Source organism: Prorops nasuta, unplaced genomic scaffold (genome assembly GCF_024137725.1).
Source record: "Prorops nasuta isolate Cenicafe-Biocafe unplaced genomic scaffold, Cenicafe_Pnas_1.2 PNAS00025, whole genome shotgun sequence".
Lineage (NCBI taxonomy): Eukaryota > Metazoa > Arthropoda > Insecta > Hymenoptera > Bethylidae > Prorops > Prorops nasuta.
This window is the reverse complement of record NW_027116822.1, coordinates 2,360,407-2,378,742: the sequence shown is the minus strand read 5'-3', so window position 1 is coordinate 2,378,742 and position 18,336 is coordinate 2,360,407. Positions and strand designations below refer to the sequence as shown.

Genomic DNA, 18,336 nt, shown 5'->3' with positions numbered 1-18,336 from the left:
TGCGAATTAATAACTACATTTACAGAGCGGTCTTATACGTAGAGACGCGGGTATTACAGTCACGCACATACGTACATATAACTGGTGACGCGCAACGTGTGGATTTACGAATTAATGGACGGGGAAATAAACTAACACATTTTTAGATGAGGCGTATTTGTGGTTTACTATAGTAAAACGCAACACTTATAACTGGTGACAGGAAAATTAACATTCTGAAAGCGTATACCCGAAAGTGAACACATTGACTGCTAAATGACTATTTTATGCTTACTTTATTTTTTTTTACTATGCCAATCGACTACCTCGTACAATCGAACCAAAACTACTACACACGAGACAGCTGAGAGCGAAGAGCCTTGTCGACATATTCGAAAGCTTCCAGGGCTGTAATAGAAATTTTTAGCATCAAAATAATAATATTTTATTCTTATCGATATTATAAAAATCAAAGTACTTTACTTTTCTTGATTTATTTTAAATTAATGAATAAAAGCTTTTTCTGATCTTGATATTGCAATGTTTATCTTGAGTACTCATTATTTTCCTTAGATAATCACTACATACTTGTAGTAAATCAAGCTTTTGTAGGTTAATTCAAGTTAAATTGGAGCGTAGGTGTATGTGTACAACTGTAACACAGTGAATGTAATTTCTCATAATGTTATTGATTTTTTTTCGAGAACTTTAAACCTGTTTACTATAATATTTCTCAGTATATATACCACAATAGAAGCATAAACGTTAAATTTTCTTTTCTTCACGTTCAATATAATAAAAATCAAAAATTATTTAATTACAGTTTTGTAACAAACTAATTATTTATCAGTATTTAGATTATAAATAATGAATTGAAAATTTCTAATCATGTAGACAAATCAGTAGTCTATGATTAAAATGAACAGCTATGGTTATTGAATTTACATAAAATAGATCTTTATTTATAATTCTTACACATTGTGTATGAACAATAACATTTTAACAGTTTATTGCCTTTTCTCATAGATTAACAGTTTGGTGTACTTTCGTTGAACATCGTTGTGCACAAAATTTTTATTTTTCATAGACTGCAAAATTATTGACATGGGCTATAAACAATTTTATTTGTCTAATATCACAGCATCTAGGTAAGAATCAGTGGCGCGTTATTAAGTACAGAATTTACAATTGAATTTGATAACTGCTGATCAAACAGCAAAGTTTGGCTTTCCTTCATAAGTACAACCAGATCTCTGGACAATTTCTGTGGCTGCCCATACTGCACACTTTATACATGTTGCAATATCCTTGTTCTGTATAAATTGAGCTAAGAACCCTAAAAGAATTGTTTAAAATCATTCTTATAAATAATATATTTGATTTATCATAAAATTTAACAAGACACATAAGTTTTTGAAAGATTAGTCATATAAACTACTCTATAGCTTAATGACTTTATATAAATAAGTAAAAAAAGTGTTTAGTACCTCCTACAAATGCATCTCCTGCACCATTAGTGTCCACAACTTTTTCATTTGGTATTTTTGTAGCTGGAAACTCTGTAACAATTTCATCTTTTGCTAGGAGAATTGTTTTGGCACCTTGGGTGATAATAACAATTCTTCTCCGTTTGTCATTGATTTTCTCCATTCTGGTTATCTCTAAGGCAATTTCCTTTCTGTCTGTAGCTTTTATACTGTTTGCTTTTGCAAAGGCATCAGCTTCTGTTTCATTGCCAAATAAAATATCTACATAAGGCAAAGCAGCTCTCATTGGTTTTTTATAAAGTTCACATAAGAAAGGTGCACTAAGGTTCATCAAAAATATCTTATTATTTTCATAAGCATGTTTTGCAACTGCCAGTATAGTTTCTGGACTGACAGTCAAGAAAAATCCCTGTAATATTTAAGTAATTTTATACTTCTTATAGTAAAAAGAAGAATAATGAATATTTGATACTTACAGACACATAGATAAACTGAGCTTGCTCTATTAGGGATTTATTCACAGGTTCATTGATATGGGAAATAGAAAAACAATTAGCAGCAGCTAAATTGGCACACAAGGATCTATTTTTCCCTGTAAGAAGTACAGCGCATGTTCCTGTAGGCTCTTTGTCAGTATACTGATAACGACAGTTTAATCCATCTGCAGTAGCACGGTCCTCAAGAATTTTAGAGTACTTATCAGTACCCACACAGCCCATATAAATGGCCACTTTAGGTTTTTCAAGAAACCACTAGAAAAAAATTGTTTTGAGGTAGCGTTCTAACATTAGCCTAAAGTCAGCTATTAAGTTTGCTTACCTGTGCAACTCTTAATGTATTCTGTACAGAACCACCTGCAATAAATTCAGCATTGTACTGTTCAATCAACTCGTCATACATGGGCTTATGCTTTTCTTCAGCCAAAATGGCATCGTTTGGTTTCAAATAATATTTTTCAAGAAAGTCTTGATCTACAGTTGCTGATATATCTAGCAATGGATTTCCTATACCAAGCAAGGTATTTTCCCTGAAAAATTCAATATGTTGAATATACCATTAAAATACACAGTTGAACGAAATTTGATTATCTTGTTTGTTTCATAAGCCTGATATATTACGTAATTGGAATGATTTTTCGAATTATACTACGAAATTCAGCGCTTTGTCACGTTTCCAACATTTTTAAATCATGTTGGAACGAAAGTAGTAGTTTTGGAGGGCACAGTTACATGGAACATTATAAAAAACAAGCAAAAAATACGAGGAGATTCGTGAAGAAGAATGACATATTTGAAAAATGGAAGAATGGAATGACCCAATCACATGTAGAAACCCGCGTAACCTAACCTATCGTAATAATAAGCCTAACCTTAAAGTGAGTCAAGAAATGTGAATCTTCAGTGATTTAATAAAAAATTAAAAAGATTGTAAAAGCTTACCTTAAATTGTTTGCCATTTGGTAGGAACGAAGTGTTTTTAGGATTATCTCGATGAATTAGAGTAGTTTGCCTGGTGATTGCTCACTACTGAAAAGTTCGTTTCGGTCCGAAGAGTCAGACCTATATAAATGCTTTACTATTTGAGTGAATTCCAAATGATAAATTTCTATATACAACCGTAGAGATCCAGGAGTGTTCCATTATTGAAATAATATTCTTGGATTCAGAACCTTTTCTATTCTATCTTAAATAACGATCTCAAAGGTCATCGCCTATCGCAAAAGCCAATGCAAACAGTACAATGCAATACAATTTATCATTTTTCAGAAATACTACCACGTGCTTATACAATTCCAAAAGTATTCATGTAAGAAAGAAAACTGATAATTTTTACAAAATTTTTAAGACAGTAAGCTAACTGATTTTCGCTTAAGATATACAATCAACAATTAATGAGTATTTATTAGAAATATAAATTATGATTTCACATGATACGTATATACTTACGGTAACCTGCTCTTAAGACTCTTGAATCGAAAACTTGAAGTATATTATCTAATTTGATAAAACAATCAATATGATGCTTTACTTGCAGTAAGTTAATAATAAAATCAGTCAATAACAAATGAAAAAAGATAACAGTTTAGAATCCAGTTAATTGACAATGGACTGACTGTACCGCAAGAGATAATTTTGTGATGCGGCAAGACTTAAATATAGCCTAAACTACGTGTAATGATTTAATGCTTGTATATACATAAGCGCGTACATGTAAAAATGAGCGTTCTTCGCTGTGTTTAATGATGCTTCGCATTTGTAGGCTTATGCAATTATTAGAAAATCAGTGGTGGGGTAAGGAAGGTTACTCATGCTACATTATACGTTAACTTTTTATATACTTTTTGTGAATTTAGTTTTCACTTCATTTACAATAAGTACAGACAGGAGAAAAATAGACCTGCAACTTGTTAGTTTGTTAAAATATTTCGTGGATAGAGAAAATAGAAAAAGATATGAGAAGTAAAAAAATGTTTATTTAAATGAGAGTACAATCGTTGTGGTTGTCAGGATCATTTGACGAGAAGAGGTAAAACAAATCGTCAATACAAATTTCGATCTTCAAGACAGATTACTACAGCAGCTTCCGGTTACTCCTGAGAAAGAAAATTTGACTCTCAGAGCGTTCAAATTGGAATGCTCTTAATACTGTTTGAGCATTTTTTTTTTCAAGCTTACATAGAGATTGTAGAAGGCCACCAAATGCAAAAGTATTCAGCTTGCAATTATTCATACCGAAGTCCTTAGCCGGATATCAACCGGATGTCACTGGATGCCTTTCGAGCTTCCTGGTAGAATATTTAAGCCAATCAGCGCTCTCCAAGTCCGGGCTATCTCGTCCTATTATCACATAGCAGATTTATAATTTGCTTAACAGGGCCTTCAGCGCGTGTTTCGTTTTCTATTGCTTTTTTCCACGACCCGATATTCCGAAAACACGTGGCCACCGGAAATCGTTGTGAACCGCTGCGAGAGATCCGCTACACGTTCAGATTTTTCTCGTCGTCCGGTACGGATTATCCGATTTCCAATCCCTCTTGCTGGCGTTTCCGGGTTTTTCCTAGCTCTAAACGTGCGACTTCCGGTTTCTCCCTCTCAGCATCCCGCACGAATTTCAGGTAGATCCGGCGATATTTGAATTTCCCGCGATGCCCCAAGGCACGCGCGAAAACGTTGCGTCGGAATTTTTCTACAGAATTGTGTCAGTTTTTTGGTTCGTCTCTGTATTTACTTTTTGCACCGTTTCCAGCCACTGGCGGCTCATTTCCGGTGCTCTCCTCCTCAGCTTCAATCCTTCGAACTGGGACTTTTTTTTTACAACAGGACGTGCTTTTTGCTTTCTTACCGACAAGCTAATAAAAAAAATCTATAGGATATATGCTTTCAGTGGGATTAATTTCAAATACAGAAACTTACACATAAAAAAAATTTATTGGATGATGGATAAACATTTTGGTGTGCATTTTTGTTCATTATTTTGTTTTATTTCAACGAATTCGAAGGTATATATGCCTTTAAACAAGATGTTAATGAAATTCAATGAAAATAAAATGGCGTTTCTTGAACAGCTGATTCTCTCCGTACGTATAGACATTTTTCTCGCTTTTTCGTAAAAATTTCTATACGGGGTAGATAAACGAATCTACGCTCTCGTTTTTTAATGGCTTGGCGAGGTAGGCAAGTGTTTTTTCTCGAGGCATTTAAGCTAGTAATCCATGTGCGCGAACTTATTCGCACCGTACCCTAGATTGTGCGCGACCATCTCATCCGCAGTGCCAATTGTTCTGAAAACATCAGTCACACAAAACGAACGACTTTAAAGAAAACCCCGAGAATTCATTCAGGACCCTTATAGCTTAACAGAGTTTGGAAAGAAGAAAGTTCGTAGAGTTTGAAAGAAGAAATTTCACAGTTTCCTATCCGTTTCGCTGTTTTTGTTCACCGGCTTCTCGTTACTCGCAACATTATTGTGCAGAAATTAAAAAACGATTAACCGAGTAAAAATTTTCCGATATCAACTAGATTGCACTTTGCGAAACAAAAGATGAGCAAGGTGAATGCCTGATTTGAAAAAATAAATAAAACGTGCTCCCCTGAAGTATTCGCGAGTAAACACAGGGTCCGATGGAGAAATTACTACATTTTGAAGTTTTAAGCTTCTTTATTTACCGAAATTAAGCCACACTTGAGCACGCACACTCACACACATATCAGAATTGTGCTGCAGTAAACTCTCAGGGCGTAATCAAAATTTTACCTCGTCGGACAACTTATCGTTAATCAAATAAAAGAAAATTAATTTTTATTCCTGAACAATTGTAATCGTTTTTATTGAAACAAAAATTAATCCGTAGAATCTAACAACGATCATTGATATAATTACGATACAAAAGACTACTTTGCCTGACGAGTTTTTTCCTGCTCATTAAAATTATAACAATAATGATAACAGTAAAAATAAAGACTCATTTGCCAGGAGATCGGAGCCTAAAATCCGGTTGCATGGTAAGTATCGCAACAAAACTATTGCCTGAAAATTTGCCAGAACCAAATCATTAATGTAAACGCAAGAAAAATTTGAATTACAAGCTTCATTTAACTTTATAAATAAAACATTCTTTTATAATATTATCATCATCGCTATACACTTAAAAATTACAACTATTTCCATGACTTTGCATCAGCAAAAAACGGATATTCGATAAATAAATTACTCTATGTACAATATTAAAAATCGATTTTTTCGCGCAACCGGATTTTTTGTGGGATGCGGCTTTGTATGCCGGATAAGAATGAAGAAAGTTGGTTGCTAGGAAATGTAAGAAGGAAGAAAAAAAGATAAAGAGATATAGATAGAAAGAGAAAGATAGACAGAGATAGAGATAGAAAGACAGAGTGAGAGAGTGAGAGAATCGCGCGTTTCGAATCGCGAGCGAGCGCGAGACACAAACGCGTGAAAAAATGCAGGAAGCCATCGTAAAGAAAGTAACGAGATATCCGCCAGAGACCCGAGACCACAGAAGTGCCACAGGGATCGTTAGCTGAAAAAAATCCCAGCTAAATTTACTGGGTCCCACATTATTTATCCACATCTCGACTCGCCGGCTCGGAGCTTCCGGAAGCCACTTCCAGACTTATCTGCGTCGGGGAGGGGGTCATCGGGTTTCCCAGGATTGGTTGGTATCTTTTTTTGGGCAAAAATTGCAATATTTTAATCAAAGAAACACGAAGAAACACATACTTCCTTTTGCGAGGTTATTTTCATAAAGTACATTTGATTTCTGTTTATTACACATTGTTAAGTTGTATTTTGTCGTTATTATATAATAATAATAATAATAATATCGAGTTCGAAGACACATCTGTCCTTTTCTTACCAAACAAGAAAGAAGAGAAAGGGATCGATAGACTTACAGCAAGAAACGTTAATATCGCTCGAAAGCTCGCTCTGAATTACTCATGTTTGGTAACTCGATCTCCTTCTTTATCCACTATTCGTAACTGCCTTCCTCGAGAACCGAACGTTACTTCTCTCTCTCACTCTTTTCGTTACAGGCTGGAAAAGAACGAGCGCGCTGGCGGTTCAAGAAGATTCATGACCGCCCAAGAGGATATTCTTCGTTTTTTTTTTTTTATTTATTTTTTCACTCTCTCGGGTTTAAGCTTTGATTTATCATATTCCGTACCGTCGTTTGTATATTCTTATACACGTCAATTAATATCCTATATTAATAAAATGATTACGTCACTATGAGCTAATTCGCACGATTCTCTCCATACTTTTTTTCCACCAAGCGAACAGAGCTTCTCCAGAGCACACATATCTCGCAACAAAGCTCGGCACATCTTACGAGAGTTTATAACTAATGGTGGATATACAGGACTCCTCCTCGCCTCTCTTACTCTTATCTACGATTAACAATAGACGAGATGATTTTCTTAGTCGAACCCGCACGCACGCTACCTTGGAGGAGCCAAGGTCGCTCTCCCCAAGGTCAGCGTGTATCTATCAAACTTATCGGTTATATATGCTGTATATATATACATATGGTGGTTATATACACACAGATGCAAATCGGGCTATTGGGAAATTAATGGAAAACTCGCACGCACCCGCTATCTATTTTTTTTCTCTACCACTTCCGGTCTCTCTCTTTCTCTCTTTCTATTTTTCTTCCTCGACCAATCGCTTCGCTTGCAATAAAAGTTACGAGCCGATTTTTCCAACAAACCTTCACGATGTGCGAACGAGCTTTTTTCTACCCTAACGTACGGATCCGATCTACGAAATCATCTGGGAAAAAAAAAATCGCGACGCATTTCATATTTTCCAGTGTTTTTCTCATTGGCTTTTATTTATCAATAGCTTGTTTGTTTGGAATACAGATTTGCACGGACTAAACTACCGGCCCGTTTCTCGAACGCTTCACTCTTGTCTTTTCATTAAATCTCTTCACTTTATCAATCAATCAATCAATCATCGTCTCTCTTTTCAACAGATTTCTGCTGGATTTTGGCGAGTACAGCGCTGCTTTTCGTTCAAAGATTCACCGACGTACAGAGTTTTGCCTGTTCTCTACACTTTATTTACTTCATCGATTATATTCATTGCTTTGTACAGTTTTCTTTTTCGAGAAATTAACGGAAAGAAATATACGATGACTGGTTTCCGGTCAGATGCAATTGCGAGATCATCGCGCGAATCGTTGGAGAACCTTTGCGAAGTTTACGCGTGCGAAAAAATTGCACAAGAGCGGGTAAGAAAGGAAGTTAAAATGGCGAATCGATTCACATTGAGAATTTAACAGTTTATCCAGAGAGAACGAAATGACGCAACCGAAACCAGTCATCATATTTTTCTCCCAGTGTACATGAGATAATAAACGGCCGATTTCTGTGTTTTACTATATTTCAGTTCCAATCTCGTAATTTCACCAAAAAGAAGCGGAAGTGACAGAGACATCCGGCAAAATTCGCGAATTTACACGTTTTCGCGACACCCGTTTTTCTTTTCTATTCATATATATATATATATATTTATATATATATTTATTTATTTATGTACTTCAAAGTTTACACATAGTAGATGAAAAAATCTGACAAACCTAAGATTACTACAATTATCATTATCATTATTATTATTGATAAACCGTCCCTGCAGAACCCGTACAAGGCAGGTCCTTGTAAAATTATTTTCATATCCTCATCTCGTACGGGTATTAACAATGCTGAAGTATTATATTTCATTTTGCACGTGTTCTCCAGAGAGAACGCTCGTCTTTTCTACGTCTCAGGGTGCGAAAACGAAAGTCCTCTTACATTTTACTCTTATCTATAAGGTCCGACTCTCTCGAAGTAAATTCCCGCTAATACACAAATAGTCCCTAGGAACCATAGGGAAAATCTCGGAGCCGTGCACGCTTTTCCTCGAGAATCGCCTCGATCTCGTTAGCCCAGAAATTGCGAAACTTTAGGAGCGAACGCGAAACGGGAGAGCTACGTTCGACGACAAAAATGGCCACGGTGGTGACCTCGAAGCACCGCGAGAGAAGAAGATGGATCGCTCGGCTGAGAAGCCTCCGGTCGTGAAGAATGCCAAGAAAATTTCTACGGCCTCGCGAGCGAGTAATTTCCACGCGATTACCGTCGTACGATTCGTCGGTTGAAATCTTCGGGAGCGCCAAGAGAGATCGAAGCGCGATTCCGGAGGATAAGCGTGGTTCGTAGTCGAATTTAACAATACGAGGTTGTAGTTGGGCGTAAAATGGAGGATCGTAAGGGTGTATGGGTGGTGGTTTGAGGGGTGGGGGGTGATGGTTGAGTGATTTTGGTATCTGAAGGAGGTTCGTATCGGGGGTTGTACGCTTGAGGCGCAAGTGGAACGAAATCGTGTTCGTTCCGGCACATTTTCCGTAGCTGGACATTGGTGGATCGTATTTATTCCTAATTAGCTGTTCGGGCAGAGCGGCGACGACGGCGACGGCGTCGGCGGCGGCGGCAGATCTTCGCGTCGATCGACACAGACAAAGACGGCCAAGAGAGTTTTCTCGGTCCCGAGGCTTCCTGCTAGCGGATAGACAGACCCGACAGACAGACCGACAGACCGATCCGAGACGCGACGATTTAGTATGGTGCGAACCGGCGCGGCGGCGATGGCCCTCGTAATCCCGGTCTGGTAAACCAAAATGAAGCCACGTCAGTCAAAACGGCCCACGAGGAGGCGGGGACTTAAAGCACGGGCAAACTGGGTTTATTATTATTATCACTTACAATATACATTAGGGTTAGACACGCACACGCACACACAGACAGAGGAGGAGGATGGGTGTGAGGAAAAGCTTGTGTCATTTCTTCTCTACTTTTTTTTCCTTCTTTTTTTCAGCAAGAGACAGGGGAGAGTTTTACACTTGGGAGAGAAGAGATGCAAGAATCAATGACTGCTTGGCGTAACAGAGGCTTCCAAGCTTTCCAATTACCTTCGATCAAACATTCAATCACAGACTTTTGACGGACACATCTACGTCAAGGGTTTATTTTTTGCTTTGAGAAATTCAGTTGTACGTTCACAAGGGATTTTTTTTTCTTTTTTTTTTTTTTTTTTTTTTTTATTGGGAAGAATCGGTTTGAACGAGGCTGAGAGAAGATGAAAGGGTGATTATCGAGAATAAAAGATTTTGCACTTTTAGACTGACAAGTGCGGTGGTTTGGACCGAAGAAATCGGGTGATGAGTGGCGGGGTGAAGTGATTCGAATGCTGGGTAATGAAAACAGGGATTTGACTAGAATTTGAGGAAAGATAGTGAGAGAGCACTGTGAATGGGATTCAGAAAAGTTTGTATGCGGAGGGTATGGAAGGTAAAAAAAAAAAAAAGACAACAAGAGAAAACAGAAGGAAGAATGCGGTAGCTTTTCTCGTTTCTCTGACGATCCGAAGAGATCTCTTCGGACCGACTACTCTTCTTTACGGGATATCACCCTGAATCTCGAAAAAGTCTTAGAGAGAAAAGTGCATATGTGCCATATCTCGGTATTTACAAGTACGAGATACAAGCGAGAAGAGCTTAGAGGTGAAAAATCTTTGGATAAGTCTCAAGAAAATTTCAATACAGTGTCGCAAAACTGCCAAAGCTTGTCGAATGCATGCAGAGTGAGATAGTGAGGAGTCGAGATGTTGAATGGAGCCAGAGGCAATCTCAGAGGGGTAAATTTTTCTCTCACGGTACTCGTAGATGACTTTGAATGTTTCTATACATAGGAGGATATGCGAGATACGTGAGAGTGTTCGTTCCTGCTCGATGAATCAAAGATTCGAGTGTGTGATTTGGATCCGAGGTTTTTTTCTCTGTTCTGAAAGATTTTTAGATGAGAGGATGGGTGTGATGGGAAAATTCAGCATGATCGTAACGTAAAGAAGAGCGTAGCAGACTACCAACTGATTATTCGTACAAAAGAATTCTGTTTGATATGTGACCCAGTGGCACGTCTACTTACCTACGCTCTTCAAATGAATCTCGGCTGAAGTCCTCGTACATGCCTCTACTATAACAGCGGTCATAATAAATAATCGAGTCTACCAGTGATATCAGATATCAACATATACCACACTTGCTCCCTTGTCCAAGGCTTAACTTTGTGAATTAGTCCATGTTTCACGTGCAACTCGCGTGCTACCTAATATGACTGTCTTGAGTTAGACAAGCTTGGATGGGAAGGAGTCGGAGGGCTTTTGGTTTTAACAGAGATCCTTTCGTTTACTCATTGTACACTTGCAAAGATGGGAATGCGCAAGGTGGTAATTACAATCTTTGTATTTCAGTCTTTCATGAATATATTGAAGGTGTTTCTTTTCGTAATCTATTTAGATTACTGGACAAGGCAGGCAACAGCTTAAACTGTATTTGGTATAGGATTGAGACGAGTGCAATAATAATGGGACATGGGAGTCCAACCAGTCATATGAGGCAGGCAACGTTAGACTGGATTACAACCCATGCGACTTGCAAATTACAAGTTTACAAACAATGAGAGCGAAGGAACTATCAGCAGCCCAGGCTGGGGACAATATACGGTAGTAAAAATAACGTGCAACAAATTCAAAGTAGAATGGTCGTGGGAATAAATGAAAGGTTCCAGAAATCCACGTATCAACTTCTTCGTACTGTAAAACTGCATTCGTCAATGTCTCTTGTTAGTGGAGCGTAGTCTTAATTGCACTGAACTATCTATAATTCGGTTGTAAAAAAAGGAAAAGCTTTCAACATTGACAAAGAATGAAATGTTAGGATGAATCAAGAAAAAACAAATAAAGGTCAAAAATACAATGATCGGATTATTGAAATAGAACAATGTTTGTTAGAATCAAGCTAGTTGACAGCTGTAAATGAAAAATCTGGATAATTCTCAATAAGAAGATTGTCAAGCTATTCGCAATGGGGAAACAGTCACAATTGATACTGCAAAAGGTAATTATCTTTTATAGAAACAATTAAATTTATGAGAACAGAGCTCTTCATATTTGAAAACAGTTCTTCTCTTGCTATGCTCTTAACTAGTGGAAAGAACAAAGATTTTGGTTAAAAGAAACAGGGAAAAGACATATACAAACAGGATTAAAATAATTTAATTAAACATATAGTGTCCATTCAATAATGACCAAGCCAAGAAAAAATAAGTTTTACTGTTTCGAAAACTAGCCAATTATTAAAAAAATATAAAGAAAAAATATTTTAATTGGCATAACCTTCCTGCTTTTCCATTTCTTTTGTCTTAATTGATTTTAAAAAATATGCACATTACACAAAATCATAAAGTTCTTTACTCATTGAAGTTTCACGTACATACAGAATCTGGCAAATCTCACAAATATCAAACATCTCGATACCTATGCATTTTATAAAGAAAATACCTGATGTGCTTCTATATCAATTATGTACACTATTTCAACTAAACATACCTTTATCCAATTTCAAATTCTAATTCCTTGTAAAAACATGGATTAAATTGTACATTTACATCGTACTCTAAGAAGTTCTAGAGATAAACTATAAATATTGAAGTATCTCATTATAAAAAAAAAAAGATTATCTTCTTGTAGACTTCAGCCCAACCCTCCATTCAAAATTGAAGCAAAGACACCATTTGATAGATTTTTAAAATTAAATTTTAGAAGATTGTTGCAGATTTTGTTTTTAATTAATGCATAGATTCTGAAATATTTGATTATTTAAAATTTTTTCTAAACCCTGTATACGATATCTGGCTTGCTTGCTATTCAAAGGACATTCTGTAAACAGAAAAAGAAACTTGTCTAATTTGAGATAGTTTGAATTTTTGCAGAATTCCTTGTTGAGGAATGCACATTATAAGAGACACTCATGGAAGGAATAGAAATCTCAAAGAATACGAATATAGATTGATAGGTTAATGCCATGGATCAAGAGAGCTATGAAAAACTCAAACAATATAAGTTAAATATACCTCTTTAAAAATCTAATGATTATATATTGAAGAAAAAGAATCTGAACTAATTTTTCTTTGACTGTATGAAAATTTATGAAAAGTTTAAAAGCTTGAAGTTTTTGTTGAAGGTCTTACTGTTTAAACATGTATCTTATTCATTTATAGATATTTTTATCACACTGACTTCTCTTAGGTCTTATAAGAATATAGCTTTTCAAATTCTAACATCACTAAACTCACGTTTGATATTTTAATCCTATAATGCTGAAATTCAACTAATACTAAAGAGAAAAATTTACACCAAAGACATCCCCTAAATTTTCACTCTGCGATCAACTACTTCACCATATTTTCTTTAATTCATGAAAGATTTGTATAGGTCAATGGGTACTTGTACTTGAAAATTTTACACGAGGAAAATGCGAAGCCGAAGATAGCACATATGCAACACTAAATATAAATAGCCAATAGATAATGCTCAACTCTACCGAGATTTCATGCTGGTGAAAAGTACAGTTTCAAGATAAATACAATTAAATAGATAGAACGAGAATTCCGGGTGATAATGCCCAAGTTTAAAGACAGAGGAGAAAGAGATCAGTGGAAGATACGATGGGGAGGTCACTTTCATTGACATAATTATTTCAGTATAAATATAGACAGAAACAAAAAAATATATATATATAGATATATGAGTAACGAGCAATAAAAGCTGTCTGTACAAAAATATATATATGCACTTCTTAAAATTGATCAAATTGAATTTTAACCCTTAACGAACGGATGCCACCATACTCGCGATATCAATGTCGCGAGTATGGCGGCATTCGTTCGTTAAGGGTTAAGGAACAAAAATCTTAACATCAATTTACGCTTAAAAAGCAGGATGAACCAAATTAATTTAGCCACGGTCAAGATTAGAATTTAACAATAAAATATCAGAATGAGTAAACGAGTGAGGATAAGATAGTTTTAGAAGTAAACATTAACTTGCATAAATATCTAATGATCTTTGATTGCTCGTCAAAGCATTGGAAGGAAGCAGATATCTATACATATATGCAAAAAAGTTAAAAGGGGGAAAGATAGAGATAGAGAAAAAGAAATGAAATGGATTAAAAGTATAGAAAAGTGAGAGTGCCGACGAATCACCGAAAACCCCAATTCGCATGAGCTGTTAATCCAGCCTGGAACGTTCTCACAATGTTAAGTCGGACGAACGGGCAGTCGGTATGTTGACTGTACTCACCTGAACCGGCCGTTGTTGCCACTCGGAGGGGGTGATCGTCGGCTGAACATGCCATACTCGTTTCCACGGGAGAAGCCGGTATCGCGCATGGATCCCATACCTAGAGGAGGCATAGGAGGCATTGGGTCTCGTCTTGGGGGTAGAGGTGGCATTGTCATTGGTGGAAAGTCTAGCCCGCACATGGAACTTCCCATGTCACAGGGCCCTGTCATACCCGTAAACCGCCTCTCGTACAGATCCCTGCTGTCCTCGAAGCCCCTCCTGTCATAGTAGCTATCATAATCCTGTTGAACATCCAATTAATCGTTTAGTAATCATTCCAAATGTATCTAATAAGCCTCTATTCAACAATTTTGACTATAATCATTCCAGAGATTATACATATACTTTAAGTGTTTTCTAATGGTCAAGGTGCTCATCTTACTTCAATTATAAAATACATGCTTTAATGATATTTTGTACTTGACTCATTCCAGGCATTCAATATACTTTTATTTTCCTAACGTGACTAATAATGTTTCTGGGTGCTTGATATGGTTACTGCCAATCCAAATTGTTTCAGATCTGTTTGTTGGCTTTGAAGACTAATTTCTCATTGGTTTGTAAGGTGTTGATTTGAAGAACTAGGTTTAAAATGATTTAATAGACTGAGAAGATTATAACTTACTCCAAAGCGGCCACCACCCATCAGCCGATCCCGAAGGAAAGGTGGTGGCGGCGGTGGAGGATAGGGGTCACGTCCAAACATTCGGTCCCTGAATCCGTTCCTATCCGGTCCTCCTCCCATCCCTCCTTTAGGACACTCCTTGGACCAGTGGCCCCCGCGGCCGCATCGGTAGCATTGTTCAGGATCCCCCATACCTGGCCTCTGTCGCACTCTGCTAGTAGAAATTTGGACTTTCATTGGCTGGCCATCCACTATTTGTCCATTCAGCTCCTTAATGGCGTCGTTTACGTCACCCGTTGCCTCCAAGTGCACAAATCCATAATTCCTAACAATGTCGCATTCCACGACTGTGCCATATTTGGCAAACAGCTCGCGTACTTGAGGTGCTTTTGTGTTGTCAGTTAAATTCCCAACAAAAATCTTAGTTGTTGGAGTGTTAGGACCTTTTCGACTCTTTGCTGCTTCGCATTTGATTGGTTGACCATGGACCATCTGTCCATTCAAATTCTGTATAGCATTTCTGCCAGCTTCCTCATTTTCCATGTGCTATTACAACATGAAATATATATAAAGCAATAATTCTTATAAGTATCATACATATCATTTAAAATGAAAGAAAGAAACATTTACCACAAATCCATAGTTTTTTACTACATCACACTCCACAACTTTTCCATACTTTTCAAACAGTGGTTTGATGTCAGCATTTGATGTTTTGTCAGCCAAATTGCCGATGAAGATTTTAAATGTGCCAACACTGCTAAAACCCGGCATTTTTTCGGCTCGTTCAAGAACCTAGTTTTTAAAGAAACAATAGCCATCAATTTTGTTAATTTCATAAGAATTACTTAATATTCAAAAACATATACAAGTTTAAAAACATCAACAATAAAATAAAGTGGTTCTCTGCTGCATTTAGGAAATAATAAAAATGTATATATTACATCACATTATATACTTATACCACAAATTTATTCAAAATGTAATAATTAAAAGAGAGATAACAGCAAAAGAGAAAATTGTTAAATTATCGATTGAACAAGTTTGGCGTTACGTATGTTATTAGTACTTCTTCGGGCTCGAAGGTCATTTATTTCGAGCTCTTGCGAGTATACATTATTACAATAGAACGAATCTCCACTGTCATATGCGCCAAATATTTTAGATAAAATGACTCCCATCATTTTTTAATTCATATTTGCAAACATAATTTAGTTAATAATGCGTGAGATGTTTTCCCATTTAAATGTGTTAATTGTACTTAAAATTTCGTACAATTATATAAGCGTAACAAATTTATAATTCAAAATTATAAAATAAGATAAATAAAAATGAAATATAAAAAGTAACTTGATAAATCTAAACACTAAAAAGTTAAGTAACTTTATTAAGATTAAGAAAAATATTCCATAGATCAAAACAAATGTTTGCTACGTTATGATTACCTTGAAGTAAGCGAAATTTCTGGATAAATATCAATTTATGCAAGCAAGTCTCTTTTTACCCAATGAAGACAATAAACGACCGGCACGTTGCAGCAAACGAATCTCAGATTTTTCGAAAATAATTAGCTGGATTAACAGTGAATGCTCTTTTTTAAAGTCAAATAGCTCTTGGGAACTTGCCGTTGGGTAATGAATTAACTTTTCAAAAATGCGCAACGTAGCCAAGAGCGTTTCAATTTCTTCTCCACAAGTACTTAAAAATAATTAACACAAGAATCACTTTCATTATTAAAATCGAGCACCTTTTTAAAATCTGTTTTAGATAATAAACGACTTTTTTCAAATGTTTCAAAAGTATTCGAAATTTCCTGTCAATTTCGGGGACGCCGGTCAGATAAAGCTTTTTCCTTGCTTGGAGAAGCAGGCAGAATGTACGAAAGCTAAAATGGCGTCGCGCACATCGACAAATTTTACCAGTGAATAGTTGAAAAGCGTTCAAAAACCTATCAGAAATCTACCCTATTGGAATATTCCATTCAACCATTCATAATGACGCATCATCCCCAAGAAATCGCCATTTTATATTACTTAATATTTCTTGAAAAATTTGTAACTCACAAATAACTGAATTTTCAAATATTTGCAGGAAAATGTTGAGGTTAGATCTACCATTTGTCAATGGACAATGGTAGAGACATTGGTCAACGCTATAAAATCTGAATTTTCCTAAGTGCAAAAAGCTATAAAAAAATGCTTTTTCTTTTTTAATGTATTAATTTTCACGACTAAAGTAGATAATTTTCCAATTTCGGAATATTAATACCAACTTCTACAAATATTACTTCATATTCTTTCAAATTCGTTATTGCTATTCTCGTCTGCTGTTAGTTTACATTTATATCCACTTACGTTTTCAAATAAACTCAATTATTGAAAATATTAGAAACTCCGACTGATCGCCACACACTGCATTCAATTAAAAGCAAGTAAATTACGCACAATTTTTCGCCTTTGAACGGTGACGAAATTTTCTGCCATAGTTGAAATTGCTCAAACCTCGGAGTTATTTTACGATGTTAACCTTTAGTTTGTTATTATTAGAAAGCAAAATATACGTGGAGCTGGCGACCGTAACTTTCATTTGAAAAATTGAAATAAATTTGAGTTTTTATGGTAAGACGCAAAACTTTTAATGACGCCGTGAACACGAAATGGCGTGCAATCGTCTCTCTGCAAGAATCTATTTTGACAAAGTAATTTTTTTGTTTCCATTACCAAGAAAAATAAAAATTATTACATCCAGTTCACTATAATGATATTAGGAAGGTATTAATTACGTTTTGGTACTTACCAAGTCAGTATTATCGTAAAACTGCGCGATTAGAAACGACGCGAACTAGCACGCTTCCCGAAGTAAAAATGGCGGCACGAAACAGACCGGGGGAAGTGGTTTCGGCGTCCCTTCGATGATTTTCCAGCTTCGCCAACCTTTCGCCACTAAAAACACTAAACCAATTTTTGATGATTGGTATAAATTTCTTATCGAAGCAACTATTAAAGATCATTAAATAATTTAAAATACAATACACTTTAATATAAAATTCTTAAAAAAGTTATTCATAGCATCAATCTTTATTTTTCAAAACGTTTTAACAATTAGAACAATATTTTGTAATCATACTTTGGCAGTATTGCCGACACTCCCTTCGACCCAGAATCCTTTGCGGCCGGCACATTTAGCGTTTTTCTTACATTTGTTATTGAAAAATCATTGAAGGTATCACATTTTGACAAAATATTGCAAGATCCTGATAATGTTCAAGCTTGCATTTGATAGTATGAAGAGGAAACAAGATTCATAATGACGTATTTTTATAAATGTTTCGGTGCATAATTATTGCGCACTTCCTCCTTATTGATCTTCCTAGTAAGAAACTAGTTATTTCCACTAATTTCACTGTTGCGCAGATGCTTCGTCCTTCTCTCATGAGAAAATTTCTTTATAAACGATAGGATAAGAATAAATCTGGAAACAAATTTCTGCAAAATGATG

The 18,336-nt window shown here is 36.0% G+C and overlaps 1 pseudogene; it reads right to left on the bottom strand.

Annotated features, from left to right (window-relative positions):
- Window positions 1-919: 919 nt before the first annotated feature.
- LOC136782381 (uncharacterized) lies at window positions 920-17,749 on the bottom strand (annotated as a pseudogene).
- Window positions 17,750-18,336: the final 587 nt, after the last annotated feature.